Source organism: Anolis carolinensis, chromosome 4, assembly GCF_035594765.1.
Source record: "Anolis carolinensis isolate JA03-04 chromosome 4, rAnoCar3.1.pri, whole genome shotgun sequence".
NCBI classification, from domain to species: Eukaryota; Metazoa; Chordata; class Lepidosauria; order Squamata; family Dactyloidae; genus Anolis; species Anolis carolinensis.
In genome coordinates, this window is record NC_085844.1 from 247948459 (window position 1) to 247967482 (window position 19024).

General features: G+C 42.2%; 1 protein-coding gene across 1 annotated transcript in view; it reads right to left on the minus strand.

Annotated features, from left to right (window-relative positions):
- The window catches only part of csnk2a1 (casein kinase 2 alpha 1), a 55845-nt gene extending 36854 nt beyond the window's left edge, over window positions 1–18991 (minus strand). The window contains exon 1 of the mRNA XM_003226119.4: window positions 18844–18991. The gene's annotated coding sequence lies outside the window, so the exon portion shown is untranslated. The remainder of the gene's footprint in view (window positions 1–18843) is intronic.
- Window positions 18992–19024: the final 33 nt, after the last annotated feature.

The window sequence follows — 19024 nt, forward strand, 5'->3', positions numbered from 1 at the left end:
CAACTGGTTCTTGAACAGAATCCAGTGTCAAGAGTATTTTCATGCTTTATGGCACCTTAAACTATTGTGGTATTAAAGAGTCTACATCACTAAGTCTTGATTTTCAATGTCAACTGCCTATGATGTTGATGGCACTGAATCCAAACCATATCAACAGCTACCTTGTCAGAGCCATTAACTAAACTTGACTAAAAAATTTCAGCTCTTTCAAAACTTATTCCTGCTCTTAATCTGAATCTTTACACAGGAACAAGATGAATATGATTTAGCATTTGCTGAGGACCCCCTCTTGTCTTCAGTGCGGTTTATAAATCTTTATTTGCCTTTTGGTCCATTATGACCTTCTCTTACAAAATTTTCTTCAAAATACTTCTGTGCATCATCTCAGACCATAGCTCCACTGGCTGCCGATATGCTACCGAGCCCAATTCAAAGTGCTGGTTTTGACCTACAAAGCCCTAAACGGTTCTGGTCCTGCCTATCTATCCGAACGTATCTCCTCCTATGAGCCCGTTAGAACCTTAAGATCTTCCGGGGAGGCCCTGCTCTCGATTCCACCTGCCTCGCAGGCGCGGCTGGTGGGGACGAGGGACAGGGCCTTCTCGGTGGTGGCTCCTCGGCTGTGGAACTCCCTCCCCAGCGATATCCGGCAAACCCCATCCCTCCTGGGATTTAGAAGAAAACTAAAAACTTGGCTCTGCGCCCAGGCATTCAGTGAATAAGCTCATTGGCTGTTGTAATCGGGTCGCAAATCTGTAATTGTAGCAGTAGTGAATGACTGAGGATGGTGCAATATCGCTGCTTTGCAGCGTTTTAATTTTTGTATACTTTTTATCATGTTTTTATCATGTTTTAATTGTTTTGTTTTTATAGTATATTTGTTGCTGGCCCTCGTGGCAGAATGTAAGCCACTCTGAGTCCCCTCGGGGAGAAGGGCGGGGTATAAATCATGTAATAAATAAATAAATAAATAAATAAATAAATAATAGTATGATCCATTTTTGGCCCTAACCCACCACAGAGAATCAACAATCTCTACACTATCTTAAAATAAATCTCCATTAAGGTTACACGTGCAGAGAATATTAATTATTTTATCTCCTTCAAGAGCACCAACAAAAGCACACAGATAGGAAAGTATTTGATTTATTTGACATTTTTATGTTGTAAAGTATCACTGAAAGCGGTTAGGTTCTGAACTAAATATAAAACCCCTCAAACGATTATTTTTATTTCTGTTAGAACTCCAAAAGCAGCTTCCTAAGTTTGCACTATAATAAGCAACTGCAAATTCAATGCTGTGTCATCTCCCCACCTCCCAAGATAGTGTGAACAGCATCTCAGAGAAATGCTAACTCACCTCAAAGGGGCATTTCTCACTCAACCTGTTTTTCATACTTTCTGACCATCTGACAACTTTCGTAATTAAAAGCAAGGACTGACCGCATCAGAAATGACACCGATAGCAGCAAATCTCTAAAACTGAGAAACTGCATTCCACAAGTAGCGGTTTCACATCTGCAAAACCGAGCTTCTGACAATTTAAGTATACGGAGAGATTATGTTTTTGCAGAAAAGAGCACTGTAAAATGTTTGCTATGATCAACTGATCTGAACTTCAGTAAGATACCATCCTTGTGCTTTTCTTACCTATCTTTGTGCTTGCTGCCCTGTCTTCCAAAGTCCACATACAATTGATAATCCCTAATTACAGCAGAGCCACTGGGTCAATTGGGTGGCTTCTTAACACCCATCAGTTCATAGCATGTTATGATTGAGCCTCATGGCTCTGTTACTGACAGACGTGGGCGTAAGACTCCTCGAGAGTCAGATACTCTCGAGGAGCGAGAGAGAAAAAGACTGCGAGACATATTTGCAGCACCATCTGACGAGGAGTCTTTCGAAGGGTTTACGGAGAGAATGGAGGAGGGGCTGGTTAGCTCAGAGGAGGATGAGATGGATTGGACTCGGGTAAGGGAGGAAGTGGGTGCCACTGGCCATGATGGGACAGAAGATGAATGGGGACCTTCAGGATTAGACCCATGGTTTAGCTGGAGGGATGGGACGGGATCCACAGCTGGAGATGCTGTTGGGCGTAGTCAGAGGTGTTCCAGCTCTGACGAGGAAAGTGATGAGGAAACGCCCGGGTTAAGGAGGACAGCTGACAGTGATGAAGATTTGTAACTGGCATAAAATGGGGCTTGAGAGCAATTGCAAATTGCGTTGGGCAAGGTAATCTGGGCAAACGCTTGGGATCCGTATGTGTGTGGGACGCTTCCCTGAAGACTTGTGTGCTTTCCTGTGCTGTGACGTAAGTTGATTGGAATCCAGGGTCAGACGGCGGGAGGGATTGTGTGGGCATTTGTTTGTGCAAACCTGTGCTTACTCTTATTAGCTTGACCTTCCGTCGTCTTCTTGACGGACGCCATCTCCTGCTTTGAGAACTCGGACTGAACTGACCACGGCTTGTCTTCCCCCCTTCTTGGACTTGGAAAAACTACAAACGTCTGCTTCTGGCTTTGATCTACGGAACGGAACTGGTCTACTCAACTGCTACAATCCTTGGCTGATTTACTCGTGTTGGAGATCCTGTCTGCTGTGTGTGTGTGGGGGAGCGACGCAAGTTACTCTAAGCACAGTGTTGGCAGCAGAGAGGAATCTGCTGCCAATTAGTTGCATTCTTTGTATCTTTTGTTCCTTGGCTTTCGTTTCGTTTATACCCAGGCTGAAGCAAGCAGTTTGTTTTTACCCGGATTAAACTCCGGTTTAATCCGGTTTATCTTTTGAACATTTACTTTTGCCCCTTTTTGCTCCTAAAGGCAAAAACTGCCTGGCCCTTGTGTTTTACGGGCATTTTTGAGTTCTGTAATCTAATAAACTCTGTTACTTTGAATCTTGTGGCGTTCTGTCCTTGACAGATTGCCCAACGCCAATAAAAAGTTTATTGCAGCAATAAACCCGTCAGGAAGACGATGGATGAGTTAAGGGCCAAAGTAGACCAATTGCAAACGGCTTTTACCGTTATCCAAACAGCTCAGGCTGTGAAAGGACATGTTTTGACTCCTGAACGCTTTGACGGAACCAGGTGCAAGTTGCCAACCTTTTTGGCACAAGTGGAGCTTTATTTTTCTCAGCTCAGTGCTCATGCTTTTCCTACAGACACTAGCAAGGTGGCCTTTATTTTGAGTTTGTTGACCGGTCCCGCAGGACAATGGGCCACTAATTTAATTTTGGGAAATGACCCAGTCAAGGACAATTTGAATAATTTCAAAAAGTTGTTAACTGATACTTTTGGGGATCCTCTCCGCACGGAGAACGCTGGGTGGGCTCTGTATCGGTTGAAACAGGGAAAGGGGACTGTTTTGGATTACTTAAATAAGTTTAACCTGTATCGCCACCAGCTGGATTGGGGGGAAAATGCATTCATGCTTTTATTTACTGCCGGGTTAAGTGATATGCTCCAGGATGAATTAGCACGTTTGGAGCCGGCTGAAAGCTGGGACGCCTTAGTAGCTAAGGTGCTGCGTTTAGACGCAAGGTTCGAGGCTCGTAAACACTCAAAAGCAATGTGTGCGCCACCCATGCATGTAACCAGGGCACCTGTGGTGATGGGGGAAGAGCCCATGGAGCTTGGGGTCTTTAAAAAGCTGTCTACAGAGGAAAAGAGCCGTAGGAGGCAGCTGGGCTTGTGTTTGTACTGTGGGAATGCTGGGCATTTTGCCAAAAATTGTAATGTGAAACCTTCCCAGCTTTCGGGAAAAGGCCAGCCCTAGTGCGACGTGAGTCCAACGCACTAGGGCTCCTCAAGCAGTCAACTGAGGGGAGGAAGCATGTTTTCGTACCCATTACATTATCTGTTGGGGGAAGGGAACTTGTTTCTACTTTGGCACTGCTGGACTCAGGGGCTACGGTCTCCTATGTAGATATTGAGTTTGCTAAGAAGCATGGCATTCCTAGAGTGCGCAAGGCATGCGACGTGTGGGTGGAAGGAGCAGATGGGAGACTGCTGGAGACTGGGGTGGTTAACCATGAAACCTCAGCAGTAACGTGGGAGGTGCAGGGAGTAACGGGAACGTTTGTGTGGGATATTACGAGCTTGCCTAGATATGATGTGATCCTGGGGATGGATTGGCTAGCTGTAGTAAACCCACATGTAGATTGGGCAACACGTAAAGTGATCTTAAAGAGGCAGGATTGTTGCACTCTAAATGTTACTCATTCTGATATGGAGGGAGTGCCTGCTGAGTATGGGGAGTTCTCTGATGTATTTTGTAAAAGAGAAGCGGACAAATTACCACCGCACAGGCCATATGATTGCGCCATCAAGTTGGCAGAAGGTGCGAAACTGCCAGCAGGGAGGCTGTATGCCTTGACTGTACCGGAAAGGCAAGCTTTGCGGGAGTTTCTAGATGAAAATTTAGCCAAGGGGTTTATTCGCCCATCTAGTTCTCCAACTGCGGCACCGGTATTCTTTGTAGCCAAAAAGACTGGGGAACTTAGGTTGGTCTGTGATTATCGGATCCTAAACAAATACACCATTCGGGATAGGTACCCGCTGCCTTTAATCTCGGAACTGTTATCAAGGGTGCAAGGGGCTAAGGTCTTTACCAAGCTTGACCTGCGGGGGGCCTATAACTTAATCCGTATACGGGAAGGGGATGAATGGAAGACGGCATTTAACACGTGTTTCGGATGCCACGAGTTCCGAGTCATGCCTTTTGGGCTTTGTAATGCTCCTGCGGTATTCCAGAGGTTCATGAACGATGTGTTCAGGGACCTAATTGACCAATTTTTAGTGATTTATTTGGATGATATCTTGATTTTTTCTAAGGACGAGAAAGAACATCGTCAACATGTCAAGCAGGTTCTGCACCGACTGCGGGCTAATGGGCTTTTCGCCAAGGCTTCCAAGTGCGTCTTTCATGTGCCTGAAGTGGAGTTCCTAGGTCATGTAGTGTCAGGTAGGGAACTTAAAATGGACCCACATAAGGTTGACGCCGTCAACTCATGGCAGGAGCTGAAGACTAAGAAGGATGTACAAAGGTTCTTGGGTTTCGCTAATTACTACCGGGAGTTTATTCCGAATTTTGCAAAGCTCACGGTACCTTTGACGCAGCTTCTGCGCAAGAAACAGCCATTTGTGTGGGGGCGGGAAGCTCACGAGGCGTTTCTACAACTAAAGTCTAGTTTTCAATCGGACAACATACTAACCCATCCTGATGTTGACAGACCGTTCGTGGTAGAAGCGGACGCTTCTAGCTACGCGTTGGGGGCTGTATTGTCTCAGAAGGATTCCTCAGGGACTTTGCGTCCCTGTGGATTTTACTCGCGGCAACTAACACCCTTCGAGCAGAACTATACCATATGGGAGAAGGAGTTGTTGGCGATTAAGGTGGCGTTTGAGGTGTGGCGGCACTGGCTTGAAGGGGCACGGCACCAGATCGTGGTCAGATCTGATCACAAGAACTTAGAGCACTTGCAAACAGCAAAGAAGTTAAACCAGCGTCAAATCCGCTGGGCTTTGTTTTTCTCCAGGTTTAACTTCAAGGTGCAGTTCGTGGAGGGGAAGGCAAACTTGCGGGCCGATGCTTTATCCCGCAAGCCGGAATTTAAGACCAATGAGCAGGTAGTATGTCAGACCATCTTGCCTACTGCCTCTCTGTGTGTTGTAGATAATGAGCTTGGGTTACATGACCAGATCCTTGAGGCTCAGAAGGATGATGTGTGGACTCAGGAGCAACTGATGCTGCTCTCTGCAGGTAACCGTACCATACTGCCGCATCTCCAGGATCAAGACGGGGTATTGGTGCGTAGGGGGCAGGTTTACGTACCAGTAGGGACCCTCAGGTTGGAGGTGATTAGAGCCCACCATGACGAACCCATGGCTGGGCACTTTGGCAGGTTCAAGACCGTACAGCTTATCACCAGGAGCTACTGGTGGCCAAAGATGCGGCAAGACATTCTGCGCTTTTGTGACAGCTGCGCCGTTTGTCAGCAGAGTAAGACGCCTGTTGGGCGCCCTAGAGGGTTGTTATCGTCTTTACCTGTTCCGGAGAGGCCATGGCAAATCATTTCCATGGATTTTATTTCAGATTTGCCTAAGTCTGGGGGTTATACTTGTATTTGGGTGGTGGTGGATTTATTTAGTAAACTGGCTCATTTTATTCCTTGTTCAACCATTCCGGCGGCCCCTACGTTGGCCTTACTATTTACAAAGCACATCTATCGTTTGCACGGAGCACCCGAGGTGATTATTTCAGATAGGGCTCCGCAATTTGTGTCACGCTTTTGGAAACACTTCCATGAGTGTTTGGGGACTAAGTTAAACGTGTCTTCAGCTTTCCATCCGCAAACGGATGGACAGTCGGAACGGGTTAATGGGCTCTTAGAGCAGTATCTGCGTTGTTTTTGTTTAGATCAACCCACGGCTTGGGTAAAGTGGTTACCGGTGGCGGAATTTGCTTACAACAATGCGGTGCACACGTCTAGTCAGCATACGCCATTTGAGCTAACTTATGGTTTTCACCCACGGGGAGGTGTGGCGCCGTCGACCAATGTGGTCTCTTCGGACCCTGTGTACCGCTCTTCGGAAATGGCTGCATTGCATGATGTTGCCCGTCGCTTACTGTTGGAAGCTAAGGCAACGCAGAAGACTCAGGCTGACCGCCACAGGCAGGCAGGGGAGGAGTTGGAAGAAGGGGATTTGGTGTGGTTATCTTCCAAACATATTAAACAGGCTGGGGGAAAGTTTGCGCCTCGGTATTTGGGTCCCTTTCCTATCGTTAAAAAGATTTCTTCTGTTGCGTTTCGTTTGCGTTTACCGTCTAGTTTAAAGGTCCATCCAGTCTTTCATCGTTCGCTGTTGAAACTTGATACCTCTAGTCGTCGTGGTGCTATAGCGGAGGGTATCACTGCCACTTCTCCGCCATCGGGGGAGGAGGCCTTTGTGAGAGGGGATAGTGTTATGATTGAGCCTCATGGCTCTGTTACTGACAGACGTGGGCGTAAGACTCCTCGAGAGTCAGATACTCTCGAGGAGCGAGAGAGAAAAAGACTGCGAGACATATTTGCAGCACCATCTGACGAGGAGTCTTTCGAAGGGTTTACGGAGAGAATGGAGGAGGGGCTGGTTAGCTCAGAGGAGGATGAGATGGATTGGACTCGGGTAAGGGAGGAAGTGGGTGCCACTGGCCATGATGGGACAGAAGATGAATGGGGACCTTCAGGATTAGACCCATGGTTTAGCTGGAGGGATGGGACGGGATCCACAGCTGGAGATGCTGTTGGGCGTAGTCAGAGGTGTTCCAGCTCTGACGAGGAAAGTGATGAGGAAACGCCCGGGTTAAGGAGGACAGCTGACAGTGATGAAGATTTGTAACTGGCATAAAATGGGGCTTGAGAGCAATTGCAAATTGCGTTGGGCAAGGTAATCTGGGCAAACGCTTGGGATCCGTATGTGTGTGGGACGCTTCCCTGAAGACTTGTGTGCTTTCCTGTGCTGTGACGTAAGTTGATTGGAATCCAGGGTCAGACGGCGGGAGGGATTGTGTGGGCATTTGTTTGTGCAAACCTGTGCTTACTCTTATTAGCTTGACCTTCCGTCGTCTTCTTGACGGACGCCATCTCCTGCTTTGAGAACTCGGACTGAACTGACCACGGCTTGTCTTCCCCCCTTCTTGGACTTGGAAAAACTACAAACGTCTGCTTCTGGCTTTGATCTACGGAACGGAACTGGTCTACTCAACTGCTACAATCCTTGGCTGATTTACTCGTGTTGGAGATCCTGTCTGCTGTGTGTGTGTGGGGGAGCGACGCAAGTTACTCTAAGCACAGTGTTGGCAGCAGAGAGGAATCTGCTGCCAATTAGTTGCATTCTTTGTATCTTTTGTTCCTTGGCTTTCGTTTCGTTTATACCCAGGCTGAAGCAAGCAGTTTGTTTTTACCCGGATTAAACTCCGGTTTAATCCGGTTTATCTTTTGAACATTTACTTTTGCCCCTTTTTGCTCCTAAAGGCAAAAACTGCCTGGCCCTTGTGTTTTACGGGCATTTTTGAGTTCTGTAATCTAATAAACTCTGTTACTTTGAATCTTGTGGCGTTCTGTCCTTGACATAGCAACCCCATGAACTATAAAAGATTTTCTTAGGGAAGGAGTATTCAGAGATGGTTGTATCAATCCTGTCTTCTGAAATACAGCTTACAGCACTGTGTATTCTTTGGCAGTTTCCCATTGTAGCACTAACTAGGGCTGATACTGCTTTGCTTCCAAAGTCAGGTAGGACCTGGTGCTTTTAGGGTATTTAGGCAACACTGAATCAGTCCATCATTTTTAAAAGTTATTTCTGACTTGTGGCAAATTAAGGCAAAGCTATCATGGGATTTTTGGAGGCTTAAGAGTGTGCAACTCGCCCAAGGTCACTCACCCAGTGGGTATCCTGGCGGCTGTGGAATTTGGACCTGGAATCCAGAATTTTAATGACTGGATGGTAAATCAACACTTGGGGAAAATCCATTGATTCAATACATCTATTTTAGCTATGACTAGCCCTTACATTTAGGCCCTTAGCCACCAGAAAATATGTGTGGTCATAGTCTATGCAAAAACTGAAATACTGAATACTGATTTTGTGTGTATGAACAATCCTGTAATTAGGGGCAGAATACTTCTAAATGTCTTAACTGCACTACAGGGGTCTTTTAACTTTGTCTATTGATAAATTATATTCACTGTTTTACCTGGTGATGCCATTTATGGTAAACTGGTGGAAAACATTGATCTTACAGAATAAAAAAAGAGGCAACTTGGGAGTCATGCAAAAGGGCAGGTAGAGACAATTAACTGGTTGTAAGACATAGTATACCTATGTCACATCTCACCAAAAGGAGCAATTCCTATTGCCAATACATCAACTGAAACCATGCTCAAATATTGATAAAAGTTCACCTAATATCTTAACAGTTTTGAATTTACATGTAGGGATCTTGAATTTTCAAAATGGAGAAAAGAATCTGAATGGCATTCCCCACAACTCCAGTAGGCCCAAGAGTAACTTGAGCTGAGACGATACACTTTTAGGATATCTAATGAGTCCAATTTAAGAAAGCCAGACTTATCTTTCATATTACATCTCACAAAGCCACATACAGGTGTGACTTCATGAAAAAAGTATCCTTTACCCTTGTTTGTTTTGTAAGACTGTGCATAGTGAAAAAAATTTAAATAGCTTGAAAGCTTCTACATAATTTAGTGCTTTTATGATTAGCTTGATGTCAGTATTACTACATTATAAATATTAGTCATATAACAGTAATAATATTAATAGTAATAATGCGTTGTTGAAGATTGTTGAACCCAGTAATAATAATATTGATCTTTTATAGAAATATGTACATTTGTTGAATTTTTGCAATGTTTGTTTTTTAATTGTGTTGTAACACTTGAGCCGCAGGGAGAAGTGGGTAAGAAATAAATTCTTATTACTGACAAAAGGACAAGAGTATGACACAGCAAACGAGATATATATATGAAATCCAGCATATACCGTATATACTCGAGTATAAGCCAGCCCGAATATAAGCCGAGGCACCTAATTTTACCACAAAAAACTGGGAAAACTTATTGCCTCGAGTATAAGCCGAGGGTGGGAAATGCAGCAGCTACTGGTAAATTTCAAAAATAAAATTAGATACCAATAAAATTACATTAATTGAGGCATCAGTGGATTAAATGTTTTGAATATTTACTGTATTTCAAAGAAAAACAGTAAACTAACTCTATAAGTGGAAAAGCAACAGTAACTTTATAATCATCATCATCATCATCAACAACAGCTTCATTTGTACCCTGCCCTATCTCTCTCCCCCTGGGAACTCAGGCCAGCTTCCAACATAGTAACAGGCAAACATATAATGCCTACATAAACAATGCAGGGCTAGATATAGATCTATCATTATATATACTAATTTCACATGTGTATTTCCCCCTGAAACCTTTGCAAATCCTCTCTCTATCTGCATTTTCCTCCTGCAATATTTCCAAGCCCTTATGCGCATTTTGCCTCTGCACTTGCAAACATGTGAGGGTAAAATTCATATAAAATTCATATATAAAATTAATGTATACATATAGAAACAGATATACAGGTACATGGAAATCTCTAGTTATCTATATTTACATAGGATTTGCAAAGACCTGTAAACATATGAGGAGAAAATTCATATATTAATGTATTTGTAGGGGGAACATCTATATACATATTTAGAAGCTTTGGGGCATGCATTTACCCAAGGAAGAAATGCAAGCAAAGTCCCCCTAAAAACAACTTTGTCCTCTTTTCTCCTGCCCTTTCCCACCTCTTTTTTTTCTCCCTTTTTCAAACTCTAAAAGTAGCCAGAAAAGGCTTTTCAAAACTTCTCTCCCCGTCCCAAAAAAACCCACCCCATTTTTGTTTCCTTAGGAATAAAAAGAAATACACACCTTCTGTTGCTCTCTTTTCCCTCCTTTCCTCCCTTTGGACTCAAATGTTCTTGCAATAATCGTAGTACTAGTAATAATAATAACAGTAATAGTAATGAATCGTGCACATTTGCAAGAATATCTTTTTTTCTCCCCCTTCTACCCATGTAATTGGCTTGTAATGGTTTCTCTCAGTGTCCTTTCGCTTTAGAAAACATTCGCTTCTTGTCTGTCTGTCTCTCTCTCTCAAAATAATAAGATAGCCATCCTGGGAGGAGAAGCGAAGAGGGCAGGTTTTGGAAAAGAAAATATACTGTGGCCTCCAGGCTCCACCGCTGGCTTGACCTTGACACGAATATAAGCCGGGGAGGCTTTTTCAGCTCATAAATAAGGGTTGAAAAACTTGGCTTATCTTTGAGTATATATGGTATATCTCGTTTGCTGTATCATGCTCTTGTCTTTGTGTCAGTAATAATAATTATTTTATTTCTTACTTGCCTCTCCCTGTGGCTTGAGGGTTACAACACAATTACAAAACAAGCATTGCAAAAATTCAACAAATATAAATATTTCTATAAAAGATCAACATTAAAACTGCATTTCTATAAAATACATATTAAAGTACACAGTACAGACATGAGATCAAAACAGAAAATAATGCCCTTGATTTGATGGGGGCTCCCTACTTAGGCTCCAGCTGCCAGTTCTTCTTAATAAAATGGATAGAATTCATAGATAAGAGTGGCAGTTATTTGCAGGTCTAGCTGAGTTACATTCTGGATTATGAGGCAGCCCAAAAGCTACAAAAGCATCACCCAACCCCTTGCTTTAAAGCTTATTCAGCACAAAGCTTCCCATGCTTATTAGCAGGCAATCTGTTACATAGTGAGGATGTAACACACACTGTGGGCTTTATGAGTAACTTAGGCTTGATTTGGTCTACACAGAAGGGATTTAAAAGCTCAGATTGTTTTGTGCAACTCCATTCTGGAGCAACTAATGATTCTAATCAAGAATGTAAAATCTAACTTACATCAGCAGCAAGAAAGAAAGTACTCCTCAGGGAATAAACCTCTTCTGTGCAAATAACTGTTGATGCTGAACATCTAATTTTCCTAGGGCTTTTCCTTGCTTGGCTGCCCAGGCCAAATGGACGTTGAAAAGTATTCTGGAAAACCATGTTCACTTGCTTTGCTGTGTGAAGACTTTCTGAACATAACTAATTCATCATTAAAGTCACCAATGTCATAAGGGATTCAAGTCTGCTTGTAAAAAAATCAAAGGTTTTTTTAGTTCTCACGACTCCTGAAAAGTCATGAGAAGCCACGAGTTATCCATGTAGTTTCTCCCTCTCAGACCTATTAAGTAAGAGAATTAGGAGCCAGGCTCAAATCCAAAAAAGAAGATAAATACATAAATCCCGCCTTCCTCTCAAAGGTGGAGTGGCCTAGAAACCTACATATGATGTCACTATAGGTTGGCTAAGGAAAAGGCAATAGAACTAAAGGGTTCAGTCCATTCCTCTCATACAGGTGGACACACAGCTATCAGTGACAGTATTTCTCACTTTGCCATCATGCTTTCCACATCTGGAGACAGCTTTCACAGCAAGACAAGTCTCATTTGCACAATCCTATCTCAACATCTAAGCTTTCAAGGGATGCAAAAAGATGTTATTAAAAGATGTAATGGCAAGCATTCATTTGGATGACTTTAAAAGGGGATCTCATAAAATAATGGCAGATGATATCAACAGTTACTAGCCACAATAGTTATATATATGTGCTGAGACAGTATGTTCACAGTAGTCATGGAACATAAGTGGGAGGGTGCTATTTTATTCGTATTCTAACTGAAGATCCCATAGGGTCTACTGGCCACTGTGGGAGTATTACACATACATCTTTGATCTGAACTAAGCAGGCTGTTTTGTGGTTAAAAAGGTAAACAGAAAAGAAAAAGAGCTCAGCTGGGGCCCGTAAAACATAAAACTTCTACTTTTATTTTTGGATTACAATTCTCAGATTATCCCTGTCAATATGTACATGCTAATTGAGAAATTCTGGAAACAAGTCTAAAGCGTAACTTTCCCAGGGTCTCCCTTCTACTGCCTGTTCTAGAAATAGGAAGACCATTACAATACAATCCTTGTATCTGCAGGGGAATGTGTACTCAGACCTAGAATGGATATGCAAAATTGTGAATAATACCAAACCCTATTAAAATGAAGGCCTCTCAGCCCAAGAATATCACAAAATTGGTCTGGAGCACCAAGAAAATGCCTAAAGAACATATTTTGTTGGATGCTGATCAACAAACCAGTGTTTACCAGTTCTATAGATATGAGAGGGTCATACTAGATTCATTTATTTAGTATTGTATGATCAAGCCACTGCTACTTGCATAAGCAGCAGTATGGAAATAGTATGGTATACCTCATAGCTACCAGGAGAGACCAACCATACTCTGGGGACTTGGCCATTCTTTTGCAGCAACTAAAAACTAAATATGAGAAGAAATCTATTTGCTAGTGGTAGAAAAGGGAGAAGGAGCATATTTTTGAAGTTATTTTACTACATCTCCTAATCTCTTTTCGCCCTATTCATGTGATAGCTGGTAATTATACCTGTGATGGGAAAAGAACACGTCTCTCTTGTGATCAGTCTCCTCTACTGTAGTATACTGAGACAAGAACCTGGTAATAGAGTTATAAAGTTATGAAAAGCAAATTCTACTTCAGAAGGAGTAAACGTTTTAAAATATTTACCTGTGACAAAATAGCTACTTCAAATGAAAAATGGTTACAGAAAGTTTATTAAGTAGGGAACACTTCAAAGTTGACATTCTTTCCTGCAGTGTGACATGATAGATTCCATTCTATAACCCCACAGTTCTGTTACCTCATCTTCCACAGGTGGACAAGGCTTTATGCATCTATTTAAAATCCATAGCAAAACAATAAACAAAAAACCACAGGTGTGACTCACCCAAGTTCAGGCATACTGTAGGTAGCCTTTGCACAACTAAAACTTATTACTGCGCATTGCAATAATCCAGTCTAGAGGTAACTAAGGCATGGACCACCATGGTCAGATCAGACTTCTCGAGGTATGGTCGCAGCTGGCACACAAGTTTATTTACAGCATTTATATTTATATTCCGCCCTTCTCTGAGTCCCCTTCGCAGTGAGAAGGGCGGAATATAAATATAAATTCTGTAAATAAACTTGTGCGCCAGCTGCGACCATACCTCGTGACCGTGGTGGTCCATGCCTTAGTTACCTCTAGACTGGATTATTGCAATGCGCTCTACGTGGGGCTGCCTTTGAAGACGGCCCGGAAATTACAATTAGTACAACGTTCGGCAGCCAGGCTTTTAACCGGAGCGAATTACAGGGCGCGTTCTACGCCTCTGTTTAAGGAGCTCCACTGGCTGCCGTTTACTTTCCGGGCCCAATTCAAGGTGCAGGTTATTACCTACAAAGCCCTAAATGGCTTGGGACCCACCTACCTTTACCGCATCTCCCCCTATGAACCTGCACGTTCTTTTCGCTCGTCGGGCGAGGCCCTCCTCTCGCTTCCACCACCTTCGCAGTTGGTGGGGACGAGAGAGAGGGCCTTCTCTGTCGTGGCCCCCCCGACTTTGGAAATTGCTCCCCAGGGAGATCAGGCAGGCCCCTACCCTCCTCTCCTTCCGGAAGAGCCTAAAAACCTGGTTCTTCCAAAAGGCCTTCGACGATTAATTATTAGGTTGAACTATCTGCCCATCCAACTACAGGATATTCTGCCACTACTACTTTGCACTTTATGGACTACTTTGACTGAGAAACTACCTCTCCCATTTTGATATATTCTGCACTTTGGCCCAGATCCTTGTTTTAGTCTTCTGTTTTTAATATTTTATGCTGTATGTTGATTTTTATGATGGTTTTATTGATATTGATGTTTTACTGTTGGAATAAGTGTTTTATCATTTTATTGCTGTATGTTTCGGGCTCGGTCCCCATGTAAGCCGCTCCGAGTCCCCTTCGGGGAGATGGGGCGGGGTATAAAAATAAAGTTATTATTATTATTTTCCTTTCTCACTAACACTACTACCAAAAGACCGCCCCCCCCCCAGCAAATCTCTATCTAAAGATGCCTCAATTCCTATCTCAGAAAAATAACATCCAACATCCTTCATTAGAAAGGCATCCCTCATTAGAATGAAGAATGTTGGGAAGAAAGGCAAAAAGACTCATGCTGGGATCTATCTTCCACCCCTAATGGAAAGAAAGGAGGGAAGGCAGAACAAAAAAAAGTGGCAGCACCTTTAAGATTAAATTGTTTTTATGATAGGATAAGCTTTTGTGGACATAAACCCATTTCTTGAAGTAGCTGGTTTATATCCACAAAATATTATGATAAAATACTCTTTAAAATGCTGACACTTTTCTTTCTTTCTTCTTGATCTTCTCTTCGTCCTCTCACATCCCTTTCCTCCTTTTCATGCTGCAAAAGCCTAATAGGGCTACTTCTTTGAAAGTCACCCTAATGGAGAGCAATCTCCTCTGAATATGTCCCTCAAATAATTTATATTTCACGAACAGTCTCTAATTTGGGGGAGGGGTTGAATTTTTTCCCCAAAAGGGTTAATAGGGTTAATATGACAGTTTTCAATGTTAGAGAAGTGTTGCAAGATGACAAAAGAACTTTAAGTAAAGTCTGCAACTTTGCTTCAAACAGTGGGAACAAGCAGTGCACGGATGTTTGTGATTTATACTGGCATGCTGTTGCTGTTATAGTAGTTGTATACATTTTGGGGCGGGAATGTATAGCTGAGAGGGGGCAGAACTACTTCCTTTTCTAACTGGAAACCCCCCATGAAAAGTATTTGAAGAAAAGAGAAGACTTTCTCTAAGTTTAAAGGTGGCTGCATTGAGGGTACCGAAGAGCTGAGCCCCAACCTCGCTTCACCACAAGGCCCTGAATAAAAGCCTAAACCATTGGCCATTTGCATACAATACAAGGTAACATACAACATAAAGTAATTGGAATGCAGATCTTCCTCATTGAGATTCAATACCATTAAAACACAGTAGCATTCAGATACAACACAACACCTCAAACAAAAATAACAATATAAAAATTTACTGTAGATTAGATAAAAATTCTATCGGCCAACAGCATCCTCATAATAATCAAATGCAGAATCAGCAATAAGTTTCAGGAGTGAAAAGAGAAACCTTGCAAGTTGCCATAGAACCATTGTCATACAGGAGGTAGAAAATATTTTCTGACACATTACTGGAATGTAGATTAGACAGAATAGATCCCATGAATTTGGAACTTCTTTTTGTTGTATTTATATCCCACTTTCTTCTCTTAAACGAAACTCCAATACAAAAAAACCAGTATCAATTACATTTTGACACATTACCGTGATGTAGTTTAGACAGAATGTACCCCAAGAATTCAAATATTATATTTATTTATATCCCACTTTTTTGTCTAATGGCACAGCGGGGTTAAACTGCTGAGGTGCTGAACTTGCTGACTGAAAGAAAGGTCAGCAGTTCAAATCCAGGGAGTGGAGTGAGCTCCCTCTTTTAGCCCCAGCTTCTGCCAACCTAGCAGTTCGAAAACATGCAAATGTGAGTAGATCAATAAGTACCGCTCCGGTGGTAAGTAACCGGCGTCTACGGACAACACCGGCTCTTTGGCTTGTAAATGGAGATGAGCACCAACCCCCAGAGTCGGATACGACTAAACTTAATGTAAAGGGAAAACCTTAACCTTTATCTTCTTGTCTAAAACAAAACTCAAAACAGCCCACAACACTAAAAACAATACAATTTGCAATTTAAAGTCAACCACATACAGATATTAAAATAGAATGTAACACAAAACAGTGGAAACAAAGTTAAAATCTACTAAATTCATTTTGGAAACTACATCAAAAATAATCAAGACACTATATAGTGCCTTTGGCCCATTCTGAAAATAATGTGCAGAAGAGCAAATAACTATATTGGCATACAAGTCTTCCCTATTAAAATTCAATACTCTTAAAATACAATATAACAATGAAACAATATAGAAACATATAGAAGTACTACATAAGACAATTGGCATTGTGTATTTTTACTAGGTTTTACCTATTCATTTTTAGAGAGCTCTAGGTCAAATTCTATTTTATTGTTTATAACCTTTAGGCTCTAAATTGCATACATAACACGCACAATTGGCATTGTGTGTTTTAAATAGATAATAGTTTTTACCTATTTATTTTTAGATATCTCTAGGCTAATAATAAATGAATTGTTACTATTATTAGGCTTAATTCTACTGTATTGTTTATAGCTTTTAGATTTTTAAATGACATATTGTTTTGTTTTGAACAGTGTTGCTGATTTGAACACTGCATGTAGCTTTCAGTCTCTTTCAGAGAGAAAAAGAGTCATTAAAAAATAATAGATCTTTACCTATTCATTTTAAGGCCCCTTCCACACAGCTAAATAAAATCCTACATTTTCTGCTTTGAATATATGGCAGTGTGGACTCTGGGCCCTTCCACACAGCCACATAACCCAGAATATCAAGACAGAAAATCCCACAAGATCTGCTTTGAACTAGGTTATCAGAGTCCACACTACCATATATTCCAGTTCAAACCAGATAATGTGGGATTTTATTCAGCTGTGTGGAATGGGCCTCAGATAACCCAGTTCAAAGCAGTTATTGTGGGATTATCTGCCTTGATATTCTGGGTTATATGGCTGTGTAGAAGGGCTCTGAGACAGCGCTAGGACAGTAGTAATACATTTATTATTATTGTCATTAGGCATAATTCTATTTTAGTGTTCATAGCCTTTGGGTTTTTAAAAGGAATACTGCAATGATTTTAAGCACTGTTCACCACTTCCAAATTAAGAGAAAAAGGCATAAAAATCTCTTTCAGGCCCTTCCAGATGGGACCTATATCCCAGGATCTGATCCCAGGTTTTCTGCTTTAAACTAGATTATATGAATCCCCACTGCCAGATAATCTGGGATAAACAGAAAACCTGGAATCAGATCCTGGGATATATTGTCTGGAAAGGCCCTCAGAGAAAAAAAGAGGCATACAAATAATATAATAGATATTTACCTATTCATTTTTAGATAGGCTAACAGTAATACATTTATTATTATTAGATGTAATTGTATTTTAGTGTTCATAGCCTTTAGGTTTTTAAAGGGCACACACATTGCATTATTCTCGAGCACTGTTCGAAGCTTCTGGTCTCCTTAAAAGAGGAAAAGTGGCATACAAATCTCTTTCAGAGAGAAAAAGAGGCATACAAATAAATAAGCATATTTTCCTAGATAGCTCTAGGGTAATAGTGATACATCTTTATTATTATTAATTATTATTATTAAGCATAGTTCTAGGAGCCCCAGTGGCAAAGTGTGTTAAAGCACTGAGCTGCTGAACTTGCAGACCGAAAGGTCTCAGGTTCAAACCCCGGGAGCAGCGTGAGCAGCCTCTGTTAGCTCTAGCTCCTGCCAACCTAGCAGTTCAAAAACATGCCAATGTGAGTAGATCAATAGGTACCGCTCCGGCGGGAAGGTAACGGCGCTCCATGCAATCATGCCAGCCACATGACCTTGGAGGTGTCTACGGACAATGCCGGCTCTTCGGCTTAGAAATGGAGATGAGCACCAACCCCCAGAGTCAGACATGACTGGACTTAACGTCAGGGGAAACTTTTACCTTTTTAAGCATAGTTCTGTTTTGGCGTTCATAGCCTTTAGGTTTTTAAGTGGCATATTGTATTGATTTTAGCACTACAGTAGTCTCACTTATCCAACATAAACGGGCTGGCAGAATGTTGGATAAGCGAATATGTTGGATAATAAGGAGGGATTAAGGAAAAGCCTATTAAACATCAAAACAGGTTATTATTTTAAAAATTAAGCACCATATTATTCAGCAAATTTGACAAAAAAGTAGTTCAATACACAGTAATGCTATGTAATTACTGTATTTACGAATTTAGCACCAAAATATCACGATGTATTGAAAACTTTGACTACAAAAATGCGTTGGATAATCCAGAATGTTGGATAAGAGAGACTCTACTGTATTTACCTTTCAGAGAGAAAAAGAAGCACACTAATGAACATATAATAATAATAATGATACAGCTCTTTCCTGAATGATCTGCACAAGGCCTCCCTCCCTCACACCCTCTTCTGAGGCCAAGAAGGTGATTCAATCGCCCTAAATTGAAAACAGAGAGGCTTTGCGACCACGAAGGCCTTTCCCACCCCCTCCAGCCTTTGAAGTGGACGGAAGGGAAGAAGTCCCTTCCCTCCATTGGTGTGACTCTCCCACTTCGACCCCTCGCCGCTTCTCGCCGTTTACCTGGGGATGGAGGAGAAGGAGGAGGCAGCCGCAGGGCCCGCCTCACTCGCCGGTCTCTCTCACACAGACAATATGGCGGAGGCACAGCGCTCAGCCAAGCCAGCCGCAGGGCCTCAAAGCGAGGCAGGCCGGAAGCGGAAGCCGCTCCCTCGCCGGTTGGCGCACTCACGCTCGCTCTAGG